The sequence below is a fragment of the Panthera tigris genome, chromosome B3 (genome assembly GCF_018350195.1).
Source record: "Panthera tigris isolate Pti1 chromosome B3, P.tigris_Pti1_mat1.1, whole genome shotgun sequence".
Taxonomy (NCBI): domain Eukaryota; kingdom Metazoa; phylum Chordata; class Mammalia; order Carnivora; family Felidae; genus Panthera; species Panthera tigris.
Genome location: NC_056665.1, coordinates 116,048,612 through 116,072,658, shown reverse-complemented (window position 1 = coordinate 116,072,658; position 24,047 = coordinate 116,048,612). Strand labels below are relative to the sequence as shown.

At 43.3% G+C, this 24,047-nt stretch overlaps 2 long non-coding RNA genes across 3 annotated transcripts in view; both read left to right on the top strand.

The window, feature by feature from the left end:
* The window catches only part of LOC122239654, an 81,043-nt gene that overhangs the window by 6,085 nt on the left and 50,911 nt on the right, over positions 1 to 24,047 (top strand). The gene's annotated exons all lie outside the window — the stretch shown is intronic.
* On the top strand, positions 1,806 to 2,504 carry LOC122239655. Its single transcript, XR_006218973.1, has 2 exons — positions 1,806 to 1,988; positions 2,320 to 2,504. It is a non-coding gene; the product is annotated as an uncharacterized LOC122239655 (long non-coding RNA).

Here is a 24,047-nt window from a genome sequence, read left to right as displayed (position 1 = left end):
CAAATTTGTATTGTTTGGAATCACTAAAATTGGGGTAATTTGTTACAGCAATAAGACACTACTACACAGAGTTTACTCAGTGTAAACTCTGTGAAGGCAAAATGTCTGTCTTGTTCATACTTTAAAAAAATTTTTTAAATGTTTATTTTTAAGAGAGAGAGAGAGAGAGAGAGAGCACGCGCATGAGTGGGGGAGGAGCAGAGAAAGAGAGGGAGACACAGAATCCGAAGCAGGCTCCAGGCTCCGAGCTGCCAGTGCAGAGCCTGACGCAGGGCTCAAACCCACGAACCGTGAGATCATGACCTGAGCCGAAGTCGGATGCTCAACCGACTGAGCCGTCCGGGTGCCCCATGTCTTGTTCATACTTAAGTCCCCACTGCCCAGCACGATTCCTAACACAAGCAAGGCGCTCCATGAACGTTTGTGGAAGGAAGGAATGAAGTTTAACAGCAGAGCAGAGTCAAAGCTTCCATCCTGATGGGGTGGCGAAATCACTTACCTGGCCTTACCTTACCCCAGAAAGGGAAGAAAGTATATCTTTTAGGAAGCCTCCTTGAGCTTTTTGAGTCACAAAGATATAGGGCCAAAGGGTAGGAAGCCAACCCCAGGCTTAGGCACCAATATCGGCGACAGAGAATGAAGACCAGTCACAGGGGGCCTTGTGGATACGTTAAGGAGCTTGGTCTTTCTTCTGTAAGCGATAGGGAGCCATTAAAAGATTTTCAGCAAGGCAGAGGTGTATTCAAATTTGCATTTAGGAGGCATAGCACACATAGAAATCCATGGGTCAGAGAAGAGGTCAGAACTAGAGTCATAAATGTGGAAGGCAGTAGCTTATAGTTGCTGATATATTGGATTTAGATAACTTTTTTAAAATTTTTTAAACATTTATTTAGTGTTGAGAGAGCATGAGTAGGGGAGAGGCAGAAAGAGAGAATCTGAAGCAGGCTCTAGGCTCTAAGCTGTCAGCACAGAGCCTGATGCAGGGCCCAAACCCACGAACCAAGAGATCATGACCTCAGCCAAAGTCAGACGCTCAACCGACTGAGCCACCCAGGTGCCCCTAGATAACATTTTTTAATGTTTATTTATGTTTGAAAGAGAGAGAGAGAGAGAGAGAGAGAGAGAGAGAGAGAGAGAGAGAGAGAGAATGTGAGTGAGGGAGGGGCAGAGAGAGAGGGAGACACAGAATCCAAAGCATGTTCCAGGCTCTGAGGTGTCCGTACAGAGCCTGACTTGGGGCTCGAACTCACAAACCAAGCAGTGAGATAATAACCTGAGCCAAAGTCAGACACTTAACCCACTGAGCCACCCAGACATCCCTAGATAACATTTTAATTAAAAGCACCCTCACAAATTTTCTCTCATTCTCATAGGTATGTTCTATTGAAACATATTCCTTGAGCTGTTCATGTCATTCCTGGTTTGCTGATGATTTTCTTGCTAACATGGGTTCAATAAAAATCCCAGAAGGACTGAAAGTTCTGGCTTACCAACCCTTTTGACCTTTTTCTACATCAGCATCAGCGCATACTACCCCAGCTATACTTTTTTTTAAAAGAAATCTACCTTCTCTGAACCATTTCAAAGATTTTTTATTCATTTCTCCAGTAGTATCTCCTTTCAGGGAGCTCTTTGTGCTGCTTAAAATAATGTGAACATTCTCTCAGGAGCTGGAAATTTCCTTCCAACTAACCCTGTCTCTTTATTCCTTTCATCAGATTCCATGATCAAGAATATGTTGAGAAGGAAGGTGGAAAAAAAGGTCTCCCTCCACTCCCTTGTCTTTTTAAATCCCTAGAAATGAAAAGAGGCTTGCTCATGACTTGGAAGTGATGGGCTGTGGCCTCCCAGAACCATCTGCCTCCTTCCATTGCCAGCCAGAACCACCGCAATGTTCACAAGAACCCAGGAGCTGTGGGAGCTCTCGAGTTGCACCTGTCCTGTGGGATCCAAGGAGAGAGCAGATTCTGTAGCGGTCACACATTGTGTGTTCATATGCAATTAAGAAACATACGTAATGAGGGTGACTGCTTGTGGACATACCAAAGAGCATGACAGGCATATTAAAGCCATCATAGCCTTTATTTGGGGGCAAAGAGGAAACAATGAATATGCTGATAGTTCAAATATGTTTAGGGTCTTAAAACAGCTCATCACTTACTCTGAACTTTACAAATCACTTTTCAGAGATGAAGTTTGTAAATGTCTCTTTCCATCTCATTTGACCTTAACATTTGAGGGGTAGTGATGAGTATACTTACTCAGGTATGAGAAATAGCCAAGGCCACTACATGTAATTTTTTACTTATGCTGCAGATACTCAGCCAGTGGAGTGGAGGAAAATCTGCTAGACTTTGGATTCCAGCTTGGATTTCCAGATGCTAACTCAACCAGATCAACTATAACTTTAATAAGTTGTTTAATGTTTACTTTTTCTGGACTTTTTTTTATTTCTTTAAACACAAAAGGAGAGGGCGAAGAGCCCATCCCTTTGGACTAAACGTTTGTATGTTGCCATGTTAGCATCTTTCACGTGTCTATATGCTCCTGGTCAAGAATCTGAGGTCTGGACTTTTGCTCCTGAGCAAGCAAAGATTCCTGAACCTCCCTTCGTTTGCATTGATCTCACCCTTCCAACTATGGTCTTTACTTTCCCCTGGCCTCTCCTGCCTCCTACCCATCCTCCACTCCCAGCCCCATCCCAGATGTCAAAGGTCACCACAACTCTTGCTGGAAGGTTGGAGAGGGGCAGAGACTCGGGACAATCCCGCAGCCTAGTCCTGTTGTGCTCTTGTGGTCGGTGCCACTAGAGTGGGTGTCATTCTCGCTTGTGGCCCGGCCAGCCTGTGCCAGCTGCTCCAGTTGGCTGTGGGACTCTCGGACCTGCTACTCCCAGCTGCTCCCACTCTTAGTGCCTAGTCCCTGGGCTGCTGGGCGGTTATGCTTTCTTTGTTCCACACTTCCTCTGAGGACGGCTCAAATCACAATCCCTGCCAAGTAACTGGGGACTACTTGAAGATTCAGGATTGGTCTATAGAAGCCATTCAAATCCCCCCAGCTGGGACTGATATTAGGGGAGCAAAAATGAAAGTGTCACACCTACTGGTCTTCACCTGAGGGCAGTTCTGCATGGTGGGGTCAGAGGTACCTGGCCTCACACCCCACCTCTACCTCCAAACGTTCCATGGCTTCGGAACAAGTTACTTGCCTAAGCCTTGGTTTTCTTACCTTTATTTAATTTTATTTTTTAATGTTTATTTATTTCGGAGAGAGGGAGAGGGACAGAGAGTGAGCGGGGAAGAGAGAGAGGGAGACACAGAATCTGAAGCAGGCTCCAAGCCCTGAGATGTCAGCACAGAGCCCACTGCGGGGCTCGAACTCAAGAACTCTGAGATCATGACCTGAACTGAAGTTGGACGCTTAACCGACTGAGCCACCCAGGTACCCCGGTTTTCTTGCCTTTAAGGTGGGAATAATATTCATGATTGTTTATTTACTTACTTAATGTTTATTTACTTTTGAGAGAGAGAAAGAGCAAGTGAGGGAGGGGCAGAAAGAGAGGGAGACAGAGGATCCAAAGCAGGCTCTGTGCCGACATCAGGGAACCCAGTGTGGGCTCGAACTCACCAACCGTGAGATCATGACCTGAGCCAAAGTCAGACGCTTAACCAACCGGGCCACCCAGGTGCCCCACATGTTTGTTTTTTTAAACACATGGTTGTTTTGAGGATTAAATGAGATAACATGCATTTTTTAAAGATTTTATTTTTAAGTAATCTGTACACCAACATGGGACTCGAACTCACAACCCCAAGATCAAGAGTCGCACACTGTACCGACTGAGCCAGGTGCCCCGAGATTACACACATTTTCTTAGACTCTGTGGGTTGATTATCTAAAAGCCATGCACAACCCCCTTTTCCCTCCTTGTCCTCCATGTCTTTCCAGATTTCTTAAAGCCTTCAGAACGAGCTTACATAAAACAGGGAAACTTCTGGAAACCCTGAGCTCCAAAAGATATTAACACAATAAAATACAAATGCAGAAATGTAGAAATACAGTGCCCTCCAAGCTCTTTCCATCACTCTTGTGCTATTCTCTCTGCATCGCCTGCTACCTCGTTCTTTCTGCACAATGGTTTCCTTGACTTTCTTTGGCCACATAAGGAAAATACCTCCCCGATTCATTCCAGACTCAAACATCTCCCAAGTTTGCAAAATACCCGGAGAGAGAAGGACCTGACTGATCAGGTGCCTGCCTCTAGACCGAACAACTGTGACCAGCAGTCTGAGGCCATGTTGTACAAAATGGCATGGAGGATCCATGACAAGACCTTGGGGGTGACAGTTCCCAGGAAGAGGAAGAGCAGACCACAAAAAAAATGAAGGGTGGAGGGGTTATGTGAGAGGTATAAGACTAGGCTTCATCCCTCAAGGAAATTATCATATACGTAGCCGGGGAGAAGACAGAAATATTAAGTCTTCAATTAAGTTTCAATTGATTTTGATGCCAAAGGGGATAATGTAAGGGGAAAAAAACCCCAAAACGATCAATAGTGGTGGAAGAAATCTTGTGCTTTTTGAGATCCAATCAATAAGGCCCTGCAGCTCTCTCTGCAAGGTATCTGCTCCTGGGGACTTCCTCCCCTTACAAAGCTCTAGGCCTCACCCTTCCTTCTGTCTTGAAAGACAAGATGTAAAAACACTTATTCAAAATAAAAGATGGTTAGGGGACAGGCTTTATCAAACAGGGGAACTATTTAAGGCGGGATCTTTCTGCCCTGGGCAGGAATTAATGGAATTAAGGCTAGAAGGGGGATTGACTATAGTGTGCAAATGAAAGAGGTTACCAAAGAGGATAAAACAGGATTAGCGGCATACTTAGAATTTATGGAAAAGAGATCAAGAAGTTAGTGATGGCTCCATGAAGCCAGCGGATCTTAGCTCCTGTGGTGAAGATGAAGGGAGGCGGGACATTCCTGGAGGGAGAAACAGTGAGCAAAAGAACTGAGGTCAGGGGCGCCTTGGGCGACTCAGTCGGTTAAGTGCCCGACTTCAGCTCAGGTCATGATCTCACGGCTCATGAGTTCGAGCCCTGCCTTAGGCTCTGTGCTGTCAGTGCAGAGTCTGGAGCCTGCTTCAGATTCCGTGTCTTCCTCTCTTTCTGCCCCTCCCCTGCTCATGCCCTGTCTCTCTCTCTCTCTCTCTCAAAAATAAATACACATTACAAAAAAAAGAACTGAGGTCAGAGTGAATGTGGCATATTTGTGGACAATCACACACAAGGGAGTGCAGGGCAGCAGTCCCTAACCGTGGGATGCTCAGTAAAAGCACCCACTGTGCCTGTTAAATGTAGATTCCTGGGCCCCAGGTGCAGAGATTCAGCTGTAGTTGGTCTTGAGAGAGTCCTGGGATTAGACATGTTTAGTAAGCACCTCAGGGCTGCCATAGGTCTACAGAGCACGACTTGAGAAACGCCAGCATTGCCCATTAGACAAAAGAAATGGCTTCTCCTTTTGAGTATGTGTTCACTCTGCGACAGCAGCTGTCAGACTACCAGGTCTCTTCTGATAGCTTAGGAGAGCTGCACTGAGCCAGTGCCCCTGCAGGCTCTTTCTGGGGCTACTGTGGTCCCTGATCCCGAGAGGGGCCACTTGGTCACCAGCTGGTCTGGCCTTCAGTTCACAGCCTGTGCATTGCGACACCCAGCTCAATATGCAGCAGAAACAGTCTAGATGGTGAACACTTCTTAGATAATGCTGCTGTTTCTATGTCTCACCGGTTCTTTTAGTTGTCTTTTATTATCCAGCCAAACTGATTTTTATATAAACTTAATAATCGGCATTTGTGTAATAGTAAAGAGTGATCTATTTGTATCGATTTTAAAAAAGAGGTTGTACGTTTAAAGAGTTTTCTGTTCCAAACTTCCCAAGAGTTGGTACTATTAATTAATCATACGTTATTTCTTTTTCTTTGTAAGCCACTTTTTATCTCCTCTCCTGCAGTTCAATCCACATAATTTCCATTAAGGTATCATTCTACAGCAAGAAAACAGAGTTAAGAGCTAAGTCACATCGTTTTCAAGGTGTTGGGACTGAAACTGAAGTTTCTTAATACCCTACCCAAGGGTTTTCTTATTAGGCCATTATCTTGTCATTATTTTATTCTTGAGTTGTTCCCTTCAATTACTTTCAGAAAAAATTAAAATGCTAATAAGATGTTTTCCAGGCCTTTGAACCAGAAATCCCAAGTACACACAGAATGAAGATAACTTTTCACTGGCCCTCCCTCTTCTCTGCTTGAATTTCTCTTATTCTTCAGCCCGTCTGCAGTCGGAATTTTGCAACCATATTTCTCTAGACCTACCGTAAGGGCAGGACAGGAAGGAATCTGCTGTGTGTCGTTATGCTCATTAGTTGGGAGGTTCTTGCTCCATCGTTACCGTGAACAGGCTTTGAGTCTTCTATCTAATTTCCATCCAGTCCCATTCTATTAGAAATGTGACTACTATTCAGCAAGCAAACTCTTCCAATAACCAGGAGAAAGAAACATGATGACTCAGTCCTCTTGGGCTCCAAGCACTGGGTGGTGAATCAGACCAACTCAGATGAACAATAGTTATAAGTAAAGTGGCTCTCTGGGATGCTAACCATACTCCAGGCTGCTCTCTCAGGATTGTGTTCTGCTTCTGTGTTATTACGTAATAAGTTACCCTCAAACTTAGAGGCTTAAAACAACCACCACTGTATTATATTTCACAATGTTCGGGTCAGAGAATTCTGGCAGAGCACAGCCAGGTGATTCTTCTGTTCCAAGTTGGTAGTCTGGAGATTTCACCCATCTGTCTACACCTTGTTGGGTATGGGTGGGAGGCTGAATTCTGCGGGCACTGCTACCTGGCTTCTTGAGCGAAGCAGTCTCAGGGGAGTCGGAGTTAGCCGGCAGACCTTCCAGAAAGGGTGTTCTGAGGGACAGGAAGTGGAAGCCGCCAGCATCGTAAGGTGTGGGCCTGGAAACTGGCCTATTACCTCTACCATATTCTCTTGGTCAAGCAATTGCATCACCGGCCTATGTAACAAGAGAGAGGAATGGTAAAGACTCTGTGGCCATCTTTAATCCATCACGGAGCTTGTTCCCCAGACATTTGTAGAGCATTTGTAGTAAAGCCCAGGCTCAGTGCACAACACAGGCAATATGGGGCAATGATACCACACTCCCTGCCACTGACGAGTCTACAGCCTAGAGGAGAAGCTGATGTATTATATAGTTCCTGTTCATAAACTTTCAATAATTCTCAAAGACAATAAATCAGTGAAACCAGGAGTCAATGTTAGGAGATAACTTAAAATGAAAAAGAGAAAAATCCCCTGTCTAATAATCTCTAGTTTCTCATAATTCACATGTCTGTTTATCTAACAACACCTGGCATTCAAATAAATTGTGATGCGGAGCCAAAGCTTGAGGTGTTAGAGGGGAAAATAAAGGGCAGAGATAACTTCTGTGAGAAATAGATCTCAGGCACGCTAAGAAATTGTAGTCAGAGCTCTGTGATCACCGGATAAATTCCAAAACACTTCAGTCCTCACGTGTAGGGCAAGCGGTTAGACCAGTTATAACCCTTGGCAAACCTGTCAATCACAAATCAGGGAAGGCTGACCCTTGCCGCAGAGCATTTGGATCACAAAGGAAAGGCAGAGCAATCGGGCCTCATCTTCTTGGGAAAACAGAGAAGATAATGTTTCTAGCTCAGCAGCCTTCCAGCTAGGATGTTGCCTCGCCCTGAAGCCGAGCGGTTAGGCATGAAGCCACTTAGCTTAATAGACTGATATGTCACAACTGGTTAAGGTTTGAGATTTCCAGCAAGAGTTTGGGAGACTATGGTCACACTGTAACAACACTGTGTCTGTGAAGCAGAAACATGGCAAAGATTTGGGGAAAGTGATTTCGAGTCTGCTTTTTAGGGATGCTTCCTGATGGACACGCCATCGAAATCACTGACCTACAAACCGTTCCCTGACTGCCATGTTCTCTGGGCTTCGTCCACGTCACTCTCTCACCCGGAGCAACTGGGTAGTTCTGGAAAGGGGAAAGGAAAACATGAGAATGTGGTTGGGACCGAAGAAGTGGCCTGAACAGCCCAATATGTGGGAGGCACATGTTGTTCCCAACAGGGATGCAGCTGACAGATGCTGTTGTTTAGAGAAAAGAGATTCACGTGGTGGGAAAAGACCTCATATAGGGTGTGTGAGCTTTAGGTAAATAGAGGCAGAGACGTCAAAGAAGGTGGCTCTAGGCTGGCAAAGCAGCACGTGTGAGAAACGAATGTGGTTCCAGCCAGTAGCTTTGAGCACCTACTCTATGGCAGGCATTGGCTGCTAATGAGCCCCGTATGGGAGAAGGACACACTGGAGAGACCTGGAGGAGACTGAACTATTAGCACCGCTATCTAAGAAGGCTGAGAAATAAGGGTAGCAACATAGGCACGCCCAATTTAGGAAGAGCCTGGAGTCCTCTACTAAAGTCTTTGAAGCCAGTGTTCCTCATTCTAGACACAGAAATTCTTATGTTTGCTTCAAACAACTCTTGATAGGTTCTTTTCCAAAAGCATAATCCACATTTCACAGGAAAAAGAAAAAAAAAAAAAGAGCATCTCCATTCTACATATATCGCTGTTGCCATCACTGTTAAACATGATTTATACGTGGGATCAAATGCCTAGTGGTTCTTCCGACCAGTCCCTATACTCTTTGACTTCTCATTCTTCTATATTTCTTGGTTTAAACAAGATCTGAACTGTGTATTGCACAATGATTTCTAAATATCACTGGATTTGCTTGGATGAGCAAGTATGAAATAAGGGGCAAACTATTTTACATGTTGTGTTTTTCTAAATCACATTATTGAAATCCTCAGTTCACTCTAGGAGGATGAGGCAAGGAGAAGGAAGAATGAATACCATGTACAAAGTCTCCTGAAAAGTGTACAATAATGGTAATCCCTTGTGCTTGCTCCCCAGTGTCCCCACCCTATCACATGACACTTCCCCAGTGTCCCCACCCTGCCTATCACATGAGACCCACCTTACATCCAACTTCTTCCAGACGTTCTCTCAAACCTTTCCATCCACAGCTGATGATTTCCCTCCTAGATCTCCTCTTACACATATGCCATTATTTAACTCTCTCATTCATTTTTAGAAACTAAAATAATAAGCATTTTGAGAACAAGTAGATCCTATACATTTTTATATTGCTCAAGGTCTAGCTAATAATAATAATAGCCAACATTTATTTGTCACTTAACTGTGCCCAGAGCATAACTTGCACTATTTGATTTCATTCTTACAATCATCCCTAGAGGATGGTGCTGTCATTATCCTCACTTTACACATGAGGAAATTGAAGTGTACTCAAGGTTATATGGCCAGAAAATGATAAATTCAGGATTTGAAGGTATTTTGACTCCAGAGTCCATGCACGTAACTACTTCTCAAAATAATACAAAAAGTATTTATTGAATATTTACTGTGCTCCAGGCATTGAATAAGTGCATTATGTGGATTACTTCATTTATTCTTCACACATATCTATGAGGTAGGTAACTATTATGGTCCCCATTTGAGGGATGAGGAAATTGAGAGGTAGTGAGATTGTTGTTTTTGTGAGAGAGCATTTAAGTTCTACTCTATTAGCAAATATCACTGTATTAGCACTGTATTATATAATACAGTGTTATTACTATAGTCACCATGTCTTAATTAGAGAAGCAGTGAGTTTTAACAGCTTTGTCAAGAGCATATATCTAATAGGGGCTGGAACCCAGACTGGGACCAGCTATGACTGAGTCTAGAGACCACTGAACTTCTACCTAGTACAATAAGAGTCAAGTACATAGAATGGATCACCTAAGGGGGGAATTCCTTCCGTATACCAACATCCTGGTTGCTACAGTTCTCTTACTTCAACCATTTCTTCCATGACGTGTTTTGCAATGTCTTCACTATCCTAAGGGTGATCTTAGAAAACATCCATCTTGAAGTATGATCTTCTGAACTAGAGCAAATATCTCAGATGGGATCTGATCAGACCATGTCACAAGTCCCATCTCCCAAACAGAATTACAGCGTTCTTAAAGCAGGATTACTGCCATTCTCCTTCCCATGGCCCTTAGCCCCAAGTTCAGTGTGCCATTTTAGTTCCTATCTTCTGCCTCATACATGCTCAGCTCCAGTTTCTGAATGTGATAGTGGCTAGGATTTCCATCTCCATAGTGAGTGGGGTATCAGTTAGGAATGATTTCCATTGTTAATAATAGAATATCTATCAATGGCTTAAACAAACGTGCTTTAATTCTTACATCACAGTCATCTGGACAAAGTGGCTGCTGGCGTTAGTTTAGTGGCTCAGTGATGACAGGGCTGGCATTGCCATGATTCTCTTGGCTTTTTCTTCTTGGTTACAAGTTTCAGGCAAGCGAGAAGAGGTGAAGGATTGTGCCAGTTCTGTTCCTTTTAGTTTAGTTTTGTTCTTGTTTTTTTTTTTTTTTTTTTTTAAAGAAGTCTCCACACCCAGTTGGGGCCCCATGTGGGGCTTCAACTCACGACCTTGAGATCAAGACCAGAACTGAGATCAAGAATTGGACACTTAACCAACTGAGCCACCAAGTGCCCCAGTTCTGTTCCTTTTAAAAGAAAAAAAAAAGCTTTGCCAAAAGCATCCTCAGCAAACTCTCCTTCTGTCTCATTGGCTATCACTGGGTCATATGGCACTTGGGCTACATGGGAGTCTAGGAAGCTGGGGACCATGACTGTTAAGACTAGCTTAGACCTTCCATAATCCACTGTTTGGGTCTGGGCACATTGCTGCTCAGAACAAGCAAAAAGGAACAAAAAGACCTTGGATACCAGACAGGCATATAACAGTGTCTGCCGTGGTGGAGTGTGAAAGTCATCTGCAGCTCTATTTTCAATGTCTAACTTGTTCAGAAATGAAATTAGTCTTTGGGCAGCAATATATACATGCAGCCACAGCCTCCCTCCTTACACTACTGGAATCCACTCCAGTTTCCTGCTAGAACTTCATATGAATAGAAGACATGGTCGCAGCTAATTCCTGCCAATCTCTTTCTCTAAACCTGCAAGCAGTTAAAACTTCCTGGAATCTGAACAAATGTCCCTGATTTTGGACTCAGACTTGACCCTTGAGAACAAGTACTATTTGTTGCTCATGAGGCTCTGCGTCGTGTCCCATTCTACATTTCCAGATAAGACTTGTTGATCTTGGACTTGGACCTGGATTGGATTTTGGTCTTTGCTGACTTTAGCTCAAATCCTCTTCCCAGCTGGGAACTCCAGCATGCCTTGAAGCCCAACCCACACCGTTTATGACACATAATAGATTACTAAATAAATTCACATTGAATTGCTTTGACTATTTAAATTCCCAGGATGTCAACTGCTGTCACTAACAGCAATAGCCATCTGTCAGAAATGCTATTAAGAAAGTAACCTCATTCAATGAAGATTTGTAGCAAGTTAACTTTAATTTATTAGGCAATATGGTCAAAGATAAATAAAGTTCCACTTTGGAAAAGGAAATTTTTGAGTGTTGTACATTGAATAATGGACCACAACAACAATCAGACAGTGATAAAACGGGATAAGCCTGAATAAGGGTTGATCTTGTGCTGTCTGGCCAATCTACACTGAATATTGATGACTAAGTTTTCAGATAAAAGAAATACAAGGAGAAAGTTAGAAGAGTTCTAGCAGCAGGGTAACAAATACCGTAACATCACGTATGAATCCCAATATCTACATTCCAGGAAAGTGTTTCATCTGAAAAGTGAAAATACTTTGCTTTATCCAGGTAATGAGAATGATTTAACCTTCTATATTTCTCTATAGCTCAAAGCTAAGAATAATGCTTAACCATATTAACCACATTCTCCTAGAGTCCTGGTAAATGTGCATCCCTGTAAATCTGCAAAACTTTTCATTTTCTATTTTTTCCTTAATATGTCCCATTGAAAGTCATCTCAAAGGTTTTTTTCAAAAGATAGGTTTTGTTGTTGTTGTTGTTGCTGTTGTTGTTTGGGGGTTTTATGGCAGGAGGGTACGGCCCAAAAGGATTAATGTTAATCAGATCCTGGTATACAAATGTTTTGTGATCTAGCTTTTTACAAAACATTAGCATAATAGAATAACTTGAAATAAGTAGATAGAATGTGATGTTCCTATTATATCAAATAGTAGGAACCACTTAACATGGTTCGATAGGATTTGAATGGTAACTACATCAAGGCCGAGCTCAAGGTAACTACATCAAGGCAAGAGTTTGGACTACAGATATTGTGGCAATGTTGCTAATTGGGGGAAATTCCATATGCTGTTGTTATTGGTCATGCATATGTCAGGGATGATATTTGATGGTGAAAGTTTAGAAATCCAACTTATTTTCTTACTGTCCTGAGGTCTCCTGACCTATTAAGGGAGAGCCATGATTTTCCTTCAGGGAAATTCAAGGAATTAAATGAATGCTCAACTGAGACCTCAGAGTACCATCTCCTAACCAGCCATGCCAACTCTGATTGACTTGTAGTGACTGTGGGCACCGTCTTTAAAAGGGTGCTGAGATTTCATCCAGACTCAATGGGAAAGATGCTTAGCTTTGTTAACAATCTCTGTCAGGGGTGGGGGCAGGCGAGAGTACAGTGGGAAGCATGGCTCTACATGCCGTTCATGCTATCGATCAGTGTCACCTGAGAGCTTGTTAAACCATAGATGGCTGTGTTTTAATACATCAGGGGTAGGGCCCGAAAATTTGCATTTCTGACAAGTTTCCCAGTTTTGTTAATACTAGTGATCCGGGGATGACTCTTTGAGAACCATTTCCAAAGGTTAAAGCAGAAATAATCTTAACCAAGAAATTTTAAAAAAATTATTTCCAATTGTTTTAATTATACAAAAGTCTTGATATAGCAGTTGAAGATTTTCTGATTTTAATTAACAAACATCTCCACGGAGTCACTTGAAGGAGTTAACCGCCTTTTGTGCCCTGGAGAAATTGATGCGCTGGATGAGGTGTTTAATATTGATCATTTGAACTTTAAGGAGATAGGAGCTGAAGACAGCAGTTTGGAGTGTAGTGTCAGATAGAATTGTTCTCTCCGTGCTAATTAGATACCAGCAGAAGCTACATATTGAGACGTCTCTTGGTTCACGGATCATGTAATGAGAACAGAACAGGACATCTGTCCACCTCTTTGCTGGGCCTGAAGAATGGCATCCTGCTCATCTAAGAGCTATTAATAGTAGTTAATAACTTAGTGTGTAGCAGGCAGATCGGGTTTTACGTGTATTACCACACTTAATATATTATCACATTTAATCCTCACATCAACCATTTTCCAGATGAGAAAACAAAGCCTCGAAGAGATTGAATAACTTTCCCAAGATCACAGAACTAGCAAGGGGGCGCAGCTGGGACTTAAATCCAGGCAGCCGCCAGGCCTTATATTCTACACTCGCAGAGCAGTACAGCTGCAAGCCTCCTTGAAGTCACTAGGTGCCGGTTGACGGGACAAGGACAAGGACACATCCCGGCTTCAGAACGTTTGAGTCAGACCTTGAACGTTCAAAGACACTTCCCCTCCACTGTGATTCTAGAAATGCTATTTGAATGCAATTTTGGTTCACACGGGTCTCCACAGTCCTTATCTGTCAAGGCCACCCCAGTGACAAGTATGGGCTGTGTTACCAAAAAACTCCCTGTGTGTCTTGCCATCATCAATCATATCTCCTTTTATTTTTAAAGATTTTTTTTAATGTTTAAAAAAAATATTTTGAGAGAGAGAGAGAGAGAGAGAACATGTGCATATGCTCACATGCACAAATGGGAGAGGGACAGAGAGAGAGAGGGAGAGAGAGACTCCCAAGCAGGCTCCATGCTGTCAGGGCAGAGCCTGACATGGGGCTCAATCTCACAAACCATGAGATCATGACCTGAGCCAAAATGAAGACACTTAACCGACCGAGCTACCCAGGCACCCCAGCCATAGCTCCTTTCAAACATGCCTAGGGACTTAGTTATTCAAAGGAATCTATTGGCAAATGCTCTTCTTGAGAAATGAAAACTTTTCTTGTAATGAAAACAGTCACTCTAGGTTCTGTTTTACCAGTCTGATTAAAAAAGAAAAAAAAAAGCCAGATTTTTTTTTTTCTTGGCAGGTGGGAGGTGTTTGGTTTGAGTGGGAAGAATTTAGCCCACAGGAGAAATCGGGAGCCAACGCCAGAAGCCCATTTGCTTTTTTATCCTTCTCTTCCGATCTCTAAGGGGTAAGAGGACTGACTTAGAGCTGGAATAGACATGGTTGCACCGGACATGAATTTCCCTGCCTAGGTGGTTAGTCGCTGCCCCCATGCCAGGGGACATTTTCCTTGCCCAGTGAGACTCCACACAGTGGACTCCACGGCAGCCTGGTGAGCATGCTGAACCAGCCAGCCAGAACTTTCCAGCGTCTGGAAGGCCAGCATCATTCCATTTTGGGTAAAGATCAAGGAAAAGGGACAAAAACATTAATCAGTAGTTCTCACGCCAAAGGCCAAAGAGATCCTTTGTAACTTTTGCACATTATTCATCCGAGGATGAACTATCAAAGAGTTCAATGGCACTTTCTCACAGGGAGCCCTCTTCTTGGGAATCTTCTCACGAATGTGAGTTTGCCTGGATTTGCCTCTGTGTACTTAACTGATTTACAGAGCCATTTTAAACTGTGAAAACTCAGGGGCCATGAATAGGAAAGAGGAGGGAAGACACAAAGCCCACACTAAAACCTGTGCCCCCAGAATAATCGCTCTGCTGCATCAGCTTCACATATTGTTATTTAAACGATGTGTTAAAAAGCTGAAAAATTTGCCCTAATCCCTGAGCTGAATACAGATCGATGCTTCTCAAACTTTCCACCGATGTACTACCTCTAACAGCAGAAGGGCTGAGCCACCCACGTCGCCCCTGGCCTCCACACTCTTCGTGTCTGAGGGTCATGGGAGGAGCCTGCTGACCGCCACATCTCCTCAAGAACTTCTGTTTTAGATTAAAAAAAAAAAAATTCACATAGATTTTACACCCCTTCTTTGGGCCTGGGAAGTTGGGTGCAGGTCATGTATCCACCTACTGAGCCATCAGATCAGCTCGGGCTCATCCAGTCTGGGCTTTGAAGTCACGTGTGTGACCAAATGTCCTAGACCTATTACATTCTACTTAGAGCAGTGTAAGTAACCAGGCTGTGCTCAGTTAGAATTTTAGATCCTTTCTCAAATACAAAAGGATACACTGCAGTCCAAGTTAAGCCTTACTGATTATGGTGAGGACAAAGGAGACACCAAGGGAAAGGATGTAACTTTAGCCCCGCAGAAGGATTGGTAAAAATATAAACATCTTAAATGAGCGTTAAAAGGGGGGAGAATACCGTATGCTATGACTAGATTCTGAATTATAAGTATAGAAGCATTTTTTTTTTTTTTTTTTACAAAGGGGGTTATGGAGAGAGCATGTACAAGAACCCTGGACGTCTTTTCAGTGATCATATAGGTGGTGAGAGTATTGGTATTGTTATTCAGGGTCTGTTGTGTATAATGTGGGGTAAAGCTGCAGCATCCACTTTTCATATTTTATCACCCCCCGCTGCCCCCCCCGCCGCCCCCCCCCGCCCCCCCCCCCTTGATAGAATTTGCATTACTATCAAGCTCCCTATAGGGACGAAACCTCTGGACTTTTATGACCACTGCCATAAAAGTCAGAATAGTGGTCACTTGGGATGGGAAGGATGAGAAAGAAGGGAGAGGCCTATGCTTGGGACAGGTGACTGGCCAAATTGATGTCTTTGCTGTTGGTTGTAAGAATGTGAGCCCTGGGGTGCCTGGGTGGCTCAGTCGGTTGAGCGTCCGACTCCGCTTAGGTCATGATCTCACAGTTTGTGGGTTCGAGCCCCTCATCAGGCTCTGCGCTGGCAGTGTGGAGCCTGCTTGGGATTGTCTCTCTCCCTCTCTCTCTGTCCCTCCCCTGCTCACTCTCTCTCTCAAAATAAATAAATGAATGTAGGGGCACCTGGGTGGCTCAGTCGGTTAAGTGGCCGGCTTCGGCTCAGGTCACGATCTCGCGGTCCGTGAGTTTGAGCCCCGTGTCGGGCTCTGTGCTGACTGCTCAGAGCCTGGAGCCTGTTTCAGATTCTGTGTCTCCCTCTCTCTCTGACCCTCCCCCGTTCATGCTCTGTCTCTCTCTGTCTCAAAAATAAATAAACGTTAAAAAAAAAAATTTAAATAAATAAATAAATGTAAAAAAGAACCCACATAAAACAAATGTATAGCTTAATGAATTATAAGGCTCACATTCTTTTTTTTTTTAATGTTTATTTATTTTTGACAGAGAGAGATAGAGCATGAGCAGGGGAGGGGCAGAGAGAGGGGGAGACACAGAACCCGAAGCAGGCTCCAGGCTCTGAGCTGAAACCAAGAGTCAGACACTTAACCAACTGAGCCACCCAGTTGGCTTAAATTCTGCGAAATTAAACAAATAGTAGACTTCTAATTTTCACAGTCTAATTGAATGATTTCCTCATCTTCCAAAACCAGAAAGTAGGTGTGGTACATCTGTCACATATACTCATTCTAGACTCAATACCCTAGACTGTCAAGTACCCTACTACAGATATTGGATAATTTATTCGTAACTATATGCTTTTCATTCATCCTTATCAATAATATTTCTTTTTTTTTTTTAAGTTTTAAGTGTATTTATTTAGTTAGAGAGAGCAAGGGAGGGGCAGAGATAGAGAATTCCAAGTCAGCACAGAGCCCAATGTGGGGCTCAAACTCACAAACTGTGAGATCATGACCTGAGCCGAGATCAAGAGTCGGATGTTTAACCGACGGAGCCACCGAGGTGCCCCTACCAGTAATATTTCTGAAGCACCAGTGAAAGTAAGGCCCTGTGCTCCGTATGAAATGTTCAGAGTTAGAACAAAACAAAACATGGATCCAATCTCAAGGCACTTTGGGTCTACTGGGGAGAGGCAGATTTTTATAAAGCTAAAATTAGAAATACTGACTATACTTTCAGTTGTTCTCTTCAATACATTTGATTATCTTTAAAAACTTTAGAAGAATATACATTTAGAAGTCATATTTATAACCCAAGTCCAAAAATATTCTTAAAATATTTATGACAAAATTAAGTTTTAGCAAAACTTTTATGGTGATATCTTTACAGTACTGTATTTTTATTTCATCTTGCCGCCTACTTATCACCATCAAATATTTATTGAGTATATTGATTGTTATTAAATTAAAATAGGTTCCCTGGGCATATTGCCATGTGGCCAGGGCAAGAGCATAATATTAAGTGACCATCTTCCTATCTCTTGTCACTTCAATGTCAGCAAGCTGGTCATGGTGGTCGACCTTCCCGTTTCTTTCTATTTCCTCCCTTTAAAGGAAATAGATATTGTGAAATTGTGTAAGTTCCTCTAGAACTCTCATACTTCTGAGGAATGGCCAGAATTAGTCATTTAAGTTGACATAGAATAGCAGTGGATGCACATTCAGCTGAGAAGTAGATACTAAGAACCTCCTTTATGGTTTTTATGTGTTTGATTTTATTTTTGTTTTTTTTTTAAATGTTCATTCCTTTTTGAGAGAGAGAGACAGAGCATAAGCAGGGGAGGGGCAGACAGAGAGAGACACAGATCTGAAGCAGGCTCCAGGCTTCAAGCTGTCAGCACAGAGCCCGACGCAGGGCTTGAACTCATGAACCGTGAGATCATGACCTGAGCTGAAGTTGGAGGCTGAACTGACTTAGTCACCCACGTGCATCTGGTTTTAGGTTTTTTTGGGGGGGGAGGGGCTCACACTATTGAAAATCAGATGAAAGCTTTGACCTTGTACCTCAAAAAGTGCCCAAATTATACCACAAAACTTCACGAGACTTCCTGGCTGCTTGTCAACATGCATGGATTTCCCATTGAGTTCAAGGACCAGGCAGACTACTTGGATTCATTATACTGTATTATGCTGAGTGCTGGGAATAGAAATATGTAAACAAATGGTCCCTGCTTTCAAAGAGCTTTCATCCCAGGGGCGCCTGGATGGCTCAGTTGGTTGAGCTCAGTTGGTTGACTTTGACTCAGGTCATGATCTCGCAGTTCGAGCCCCACATTGGGCTCGCTGCTCTCAGCACTGAAGCTGACGGCTCAGAGCCTGCTTTGGATGCTCTGTCCCCCTCTCTCTTTGTCCCTTCCCGACTTGTGCTCTCTCTCTCTCGAAAATAAATAAACATTTGGAAAAAAATAAAGAGCTTCCATTCTAGCGAAGAACAAAATAGACAAAAATATTTTTATTGCAAAAAGATAGTGTTTTAATTGAGCTATGCACAGATAAAAACCTTCTGGTAAACAACACGATTATTTTTATGTGCTTATACCTTTTTGGAAACAAAATGCCTTAGAGCTCTTTGTAAACCATCTTATCCAGATGGAAAAACAGGGGGAAAAAAGAGATCCTGAGCTTGCCAAATATGACTCAGCAAGTCAGTGACATACCTGGAAATAGAAATGAAAACTGAAACACGTTTTCAATAATCTACCTTGAAACAAGCAATCTCTCTATTAGCTCAGCACAGCAGTTGGGACAGAGGCAGCTCTGACACTGTAGGAGGAGGAAGCCAGTGAGTCAGCTCGATGTGGAGACCAAGTTTGAAGAAAGTCCTCCTATGCGGAACGGTGCGGAATTCTGACTCCCTGCCTTAGTCACTTCCTCCCTGGTGGCAGGGGAGACCCAACCAAACTTTAGCAGGTATCCATCCTGCCCCTGTGTTTTCTTTGATCTGTGACACAGATCCTGTCACTTCTGACTTCTAGAACAGCTCTTGCTTCCCACAGGTGGACCAAGTGGCTAGAGGGTAAGTGGGAAGAGTTCCTGCCTGTGAACTCTGTCCTGCAGACTCTCTGGGGAAACTTGTCTTGCTGGCTCAAAAAGCCCCAAGAGTCTCCTGGGGAGAAACTCTCTGTTTGAAATGATGTGTTTCTGGGGCGCCTGGGTGACTCTGTCAGTTGAGCATCTGACTTCGGCTCAGGTCATGATCTCGTGGTTCTTGAGTTCAAGCCCCATGTCAGGCTCTGTGCTGACAGCTCAGAACCTGGAGACTGCTTCGGATTCTGTTTCCCTCTCTCTCTGCCCCTCCCCCCCTCAAAAATAAACATTAAGAAAAAAAAGAAGAAGAAATTATGTGCTTCTGTCCCCAGCACCTAGCCTGTGGCCTGACTCATGTGTGGGTGTTTGATAAAGATGAGTTGCAAAATTGAGTCAATTTTTCATGACACATAAGATCAGAAAATCATGTTATCATAATTATTAGAATGTGCTAGAGTTGTGTGCTTTGCATTCTCTACTAAATTGTGTTTGCCTAAAAGGCAAATATGACATTTGTTCATTTCTGTATCCTTAATACCTAACATATGACCTGAAGCACAACAGATGTCAATTAAATTAATAAATGAGCGAATGTTGAATTCTGTAGAGTCTCTATAATGTTAATTCTTGATATAGAAAAAAATGGGGGGTAGCTGCAGAGAGAAAGGACTAACTAAATTGTTAAGGACATTTTTATTAGACTACTGCTTATTTTTTTAAATCTAAGCAATAACGGGAACTGTAAAGAAAAAAAGTAATCACCTCATCCAACGTGCCTGAATCCAAAAGTAACCATGATTAAAATTTGGTTGCTATGATTCCAGACATCCCTTAATACATAAGTTAACAGATAATGTTTTTAAATATTAAATTGATCTATTCTAATTTCCTTCTGAATTGGTTCCCCAGAAGCCTTCCATCAAGAGGGCTGAGTTGTTGAGTTATAAGGCATATTGTTCTGAAAAAAAGACAAAAACAAAAACAAAAACAAACAGGTACTACCTGCAACAGGGGGCATTAATCACAACTGACTTCCTTGACCTCTTGATTTCAAACAAGAAAATATTCATGGAAGCTAGCCATTACCAAGAAAGAAAAAGATCCTTAAGCTCTGTTATCTCCCTCTTTGTATCAGTGCTAGATCATAGAGCTTACAGGGAAGCTGGCATACAGGGGACCTCTCTCCCTCATGTGATGACCGTGCCATGAGTTTGGCTATTCTAGAAAGAACACATCAGAAGACAGATGTGCTGCAGATGACATGGAAACCCCAAAGCCTGCCCAATTCTAGCTCCCAGAACTGTAGGAAAAGCAGGGTCAGACAGGGATCCAGAAGGTCAGACACAAGGTTCCGGTTTTCAGCCTGCCTCAGAACCAAACTTGTATGTACACAGCAAGCCTTAGAACATCCAGATGGCTAATCCAAGGATCTAAGAACCTGAGGGCTTTTCCACCCCATCCTACGGGGAGGTTGTCTGTCTCTAGAGCAGCCCTGTACTCCACCTCCAACAGGGCACACAGCTATAGGGCAGCAACATTGGTGTGTCCCCCGTAGGTCATTAAACCTGAGGCAGTGTCCTTCACCCCCCATGGCTTTGCGTGGTCTATAAGTGGCCCAAAACTTCCTACATGTCTGAGGACAAGAATATAGCGGGGCTGATGGGGTCGGTACACAGGCAGAAGCCTGATTGTGTGGGACATTAACACCAGAGGCAAAAGGCCAGGACCATAAATGCCAACGGCTTGTGTCTCAGAAGCCACTGGTCCAGGAAAGAGTTACGATAGCCAGTTCAAATCAGAGATCAATGGTGATGGGAGGGTTGAGCATGGATTTGAGGACTCTCTCTTCCCTTCCCTGCTGATGCCACCATGAGCTCCTATAATCCACCTTCCTCCGTAAAGGCAGAGTCCACCTTGGAGAGGAGCGAGAAGGAGAGGAAATTTGAGATACAGAATTGACCTCAATGAGCTCCTTAAACCACTGACTCAAGTTTACCAGATTGGAGTAAATTTTAAATCTCCTTGTATTGCAACCACCACAGCGATCATTACCACGCAGCTGAAGGAGTTTATAACCAGTAGCACAGCATTTATCTTAAAAAAGGTGGTGTTGGGGCGCCTGGGCGGCTCAGTTGGTTAAGCATCTGACTCTTGATTTCAGATCAGGTCATGATCACATGGCTCATGAGGTTGAGCCTCACATCGGGCTCTGCGCTGACAGTTCATGGCCTGCTTGGAATTCTCTCTCTCCTTCTCCCTCTGTCCCTCCCTGACTCGTGTGTGCATTCTCTCTCTCTCTCTCTCAAAATAAATGAATAAACATTAAAAAAAATTTTTTTTAAAGGTGGGGTCTTTTCTTTGTATACATGAATATAGTAAATTTGTAGCTCAGTTATGCAGGTACACAGATAACAGTATAGACAGATGAATATAAACCATCCACATCAACATGTGGCTATATTGTGTGTCTCCTTAGGACTCAGCTGCACATAACGGAACCCCTCTTGTAGTACAAGCAGACAGGGAGACCGGAACAAGTACGATTATCAAAGAGCCTGGGGAGCAGGCTTCAGGCTTGGGCCTCTAGGATGATCTCCATAATGACACTTCAGAACTGGTGTGTCAGGTATTGTCTACCTCTGTGACAGTCATAAGGCTGGAGAATCTGGAAGGGAATGTCTCAGATTCAGGCTCTAGGATTATGCCAAGGATAGCGGACTGAAAGATGGCCCCCCAAAGCTAACCACACCCTCATCCCTGGACCCTGTGAATATTACCTTACGTAGGAACAGAGTCTTTGCAGGTGTGATGGAATTGAAAATCTTGAGATAGGATTATCCTACATTATCAGAGGGAGCCCTAAAGGCATTCACATGTATCCTTACAAGAGGGAGGCAGAGGGAGATAACAGACAGACAGACAAGAAGGCATGAATGACAACACGGACTAACGTCTCATCGTCTCACCAGCTGGTTCTCTCTGGGAGAGCGGAGCACACTCCTGTCACAAGCAGCAACCTGAGAAGTGGCCCAAATAGGTTTGAAAATAGCTCCGCCATTCCCACTGCCCTCTCCTTTCTGAGAGAAGTAGTCCCAGATCCCTTCCACACGTTTTGCAATCTTGATTGCATTTGTCTTTATCACCATCCATCTTAAAATGTGATTCCCAGCCCAGAACACAGCAGCCAGACAATGAGCACTGCAGGCCCCAGAGCAGGCCTGGCCCTTCCTTTGTTTTGGACATTCTGGTCTATTAATATGGCTCAAGTTCATGGTAACATTTTTAGCGGTTATAGTTCACATTTACTGGTGATGAATTTGTCTTTAATTAAGAGCTCTAAGATGTTTTCATATGTGCTGCTATTAAGCCATATCTCTCCCATCTTGTATTTATGTAGTTTTTTTTGCAATTGTTTTTTGCTTGTTTTATTTATTTATTTATTTAATTTTAAGTTTATTTATTTATTTTGAGAGAGAGAGAGAGAGAGAGAGTGTGTGTGAGCAGGGGAGAGGCAGAGAGAGAGGGAGAGAGAATCTCAAACAGGCTCTGCACTGTCAGTGAGGAGCCTGACGTGGGGCTTGATCTCATGGACCATGAGATCATGACCCGAGTCGAAATCTAAAGTCAGATCCTCAACCAAATGAGCCACCCAGGTGCCTCCGCTTGTTTTTTTGTTTTTGTTTTTGTTTTTAGACCTTCAGTTATTCATTCTGTTTACATTCATTATTTTAAATTTGGTGTATTATTTTGAACTGTCCATCTTTTTGGATAAGAATTTTATCATCTGGTTCATCGGCTATCCCTGAATGTCCAAAGCGTGTCACCAATGTCCTCATCTGGCTAATTGCAGTTTCTGGAGTCCCTTAGGCATAACTGTCGATGCGGGCTTCCCACTTACTAGTTATGCGATGTCGAACAAGTTCATTGTCCATTTCGAGCCAGCCTAAGAAGTGGTGATAAAAATGGTACCTACCTTTAGGATGGAATATAAAGTGCTTAGCACTGTGCCTCACATATATTAAACATCTAATCAGAGGAAATTATTGTTAGAATTATTGATTAAAATGCCTAAGAAGGAACGGACGGAAGAGAGCTCTTTGGCAGGCTACTGGAAACTCCCCAGGACTTGACTTAACCATTTAACCAACAACCTTTGAGGTTGGTCTTAGTGTTGCATCTACCTAATGGCCCCACTGTAGAAATTTCATTTAATTTCTGCTGTTATCATGAGAGACATTGTCATAAATGTTGCTCAAATCCAGATGACCTTTGCTATAGCATTCCACGAATAGCCTATGGAAAAGAAAATGAGGTTGATCTGCCCTGGCTCTCTCCTGGGGAACCCTTCCTTGCTGCTCTCCGGGGTTCACTGCTTCCCTTTGTAGGAGCTAATGAATGATTTATTCAGCAAATGTCAACTTTACTGGTCTAGAGAGGAAGGGTTCAACAGAGTGCCTCAAGACATGTCCCCTTTCCAGGGGTAGACCAGGGACGCAAAATGGGGGTATTCCTAGCCGTCTATCCCTATGACACCCGGAGTATCTCCACCTTGACCGGCTTTCTATATTTGAGTTCCATAGATTCTGGCTGCATTTTTTAAAAGGGCATCAGGAGGGATCTGAGAGCCAAGGTTTGGAAACAACCGGTCTCAGCTATTTTGAGATCTCACCTTTTGATCCTTTGCTCCCCTTGAGTTTAAGAACACTGCACTTCTTTATGCTCTGTCAAAGATCACCAAGAATAGGACAGCAACTTTATCTGCAACAAGTTATTTCTGACCTCTGTGATGTAACTTGCTCTAGCTGAGACTCCAGCCCACCTGAGATGCATGAGCTCTTGACCCCAGCTTCCACTGCTGTTCGTCACCTCCTGTAGCACCTCTTTCAGGATGAGGAGCTTCCTCTCTGCAGGGGAGGCAGATGGCCTGCAGGACCCAATAGCTCTGTTTTCTGTCATCTGTTATCATCTTGCCCTAAGCAAAGGAACGGTGCCTTCCTTGTTCTCGTTCCCATTACTGACAAAGTCCTTGAATTGTCTTAGCGTGTTGCACAGGACCCAGCTGTCCTGGTTTTTAGAATCCT